The sequence below is a fragment of the Austrofundulus limnaeus genome, unplaced genomic scaffold (assembly GCF_001266775.1).
Source record: "Austrofundulus limnaeus strain Quisiro unplaced genomic scaffold, Austrofundulus_limnaeus-1.0 Scaffold23, whole genome shotgun sequence".
In the NCBI taxonomy this organism is placed as follows: Eukaryota; Metazoa; Chordata; class Actinopteri; order Cyprinodontiformes; family Rivulidae; genus Austrofundulus; species Austrofundulus limnaeus.
The window spans coordinates 3,646,032-3,648,292 of record NW_013952425.1 but is presented as its reverse complement, the minus strand read 5'-3'; the positions used below and the strand labels follow the sequence as shown (position 1 = coordinate 3,648,292).

At 36.9% G+C, this 2,261-nt stretch overlaps 1 protein-coding gene across 1 annotated transcript in view; it reads left to right on the top strand.

The window, feature by feature from the left end:
• Window positions 1–656: 656 nt before the first annotated feature.
• The window catches only part of LOC106514885 (oxysterol-binding protein-related protein 1), a gene marked incomplete in the record, with an annotated part of 104,287 nt that continues 102,682 nt past the window's right edge, over window positions 657–2,261 (top strand). The window contains 1 exon segment of the mRNA XM_014004417.1: window positions 657–828.

Below are 2,261 nucleotides of genomic sequence, written 5' to 3'. Positions count from 1 at the left end.
GCTGACATGCATTTCCTTTTGGATGACAAACTTTTATCTTATCTTATCCACAAGTGAACATATTTTTTTTCAAAGGATGATGTTCTAGTATCAGAAATGATTGGGGAGAAGATGGAATCTGAAAAGTTATTTGGAGCATAAAGAATGAAATTATGGATGCCTTTGAACAGCTTCACTTTTAAATGACAACTCGTTTTTCCATACCATAGTTCCAGCTCAGATCCACACACTTTAACATAAACAGTTCTTATTTAAGTTTACCTGAGCCTGAAGATCTCCTTCACTCCCCAGATTCACAAAATCCGCCATTTAATCATATTCACAAGTGTCGTTAATTAAATATTCAAAACATTTAGAGTGTAATAATAAGGCACAATAATCTACACGCAGAAGACAACCGTGTTGATGACGGTGAAACTATTTCCGGGTCAAAGTTGACAGCGTTTTTTTTTTCTTTATTCCGAGTTCTGATATTAGCATTTTAAAGAACTTAAAAATAACAATTAACAACTTCTGATATATGTTTAAAATAAATATAAATTGCAGGCGACGTTTAGCTTTAATAAATTACAGAAATATTTCTCTCTTCGACGAGTCACAAATTTTATTTTGAAAGTCTTGCATCACTTCCGCTTAGATCAGCTGATTGTAAACAGTGTTGAAGTGTGTATGAAGGTCTGGACCGCGCGGTGTTCGAGCAGCAGGAAGCGGCTCCGAGGGGCTTCAGTTTCAGGCAGAACCCCTGTGAGGCTCCGGCTGGTTCCCGGACCCCGGACCGGACCTCCACCCTGCAGAACCGGACCCTGACCCGAACCTCCCCTGAAAGCTGTAAGTCTGACTTTGTGTGCAGTAACAGCTGTTTCTGACGGCTTAACACAAAAACTGCAGTTAAAAATAAAATGTAGTCAATTTATCATTTAAACTAATACATTTACATCACTGATGGATAAAAAGTACTTTAAGATAATTAGATTAACCAGCACAAAAAACAAAAACAAACAAACAAACAAACTAAATAAATAAATGAACACGAGGTTAAAGTAGAGATAAACTATAATGACCAAGAAAGAAACCAGCTTGGCTCTGATTTCTGTTCATTTTAGTAATCAAATTTAAAATCCGCATTTTCTTTAGATGTCATAAAAAAATAATAATAATTATACTTATTGTCTATAGTGTGTTAGTAAGTTTGAATGTTTACACTGAAATTTTTAATTGTAAAAATATTACAAATGCTGAAGGAAAACTATCCTTTTAATAAATGAAATTATAACGGTTTTGATGCAAACATTTGAATAAAGTTTCTTGTTTTATTTCTATGTTAGGACCAAGGCAAAGATGTGCTCAGTTCCTGGAGTAAGGCGTGACATGTTTGAGGTCACATYACTTCTTGTTGTGAAATCATTCTGTCAACATTTCTTCTAAGTGTCCACAGGTTGGTTCAGGTGATTTCCTGCAGACAAACCGGCGTCACATGATTTTGAACTAAACCTGTTTGTGTGTTTGTGCGCTGCACGTTGTCCTCTGTATCAAACCGAAGCATCGTAACGTCCTGATCAGACTGATTTATCACATGATGCACAACCRTGTGAGCAATGCTTCTTCTGGTCATTGCCACTGGTTTGAATGCAGATGTAGAATGTTGTGCATGTGATTTAGGTTTGGTTTAAGGGAAAGGAGAGGGCTTGTTTCCTGACTCATCTTTAAATAATCCAGATTTACTTCTCCTKGCTGACATCAGCTTCTCTTTCTCTGTCTAAAAAACAACCAACCCTTGTGATTTCTCTTTGTGTCCCCCTGCTGAAGAGGTTGAGCAACAGTTCAGAAGGTTTGAGCAGCTAAGTTCAGTCTTTTGTTCACAGAGATACAAACAACTCATAATAATTTGGAGTAATATCTACAGAGCTCTATAAGTGGTTTGTAATAAGCGTAAATCAGTTTCAGCTGCTGGTTTCCAATGGGGTGCCATTTGTAAAGTTACACAGTCAAAAATTACCACAAATATTTTTGTTTTAGTTAGCTTTTTATAAGAAAAAAAGAACAGATTTATTTTTCAAAATCAGTTTTTTATGGAGCCCGCGAAGTGACATGGGGGGATTTTTTTTGCGTTCCCTCGCAATACTTTTGCGTTCCCTCGCAATACTTTTGCGTTTCCTCGCAATACATTTGCGTTCCCTCGCAATACTTTTGCGTTCCCTCACAATACGTTTGCGTTCCCTCACAATACTTTTGCGTTCCCTCACAATACTTTTGCGTTCCCT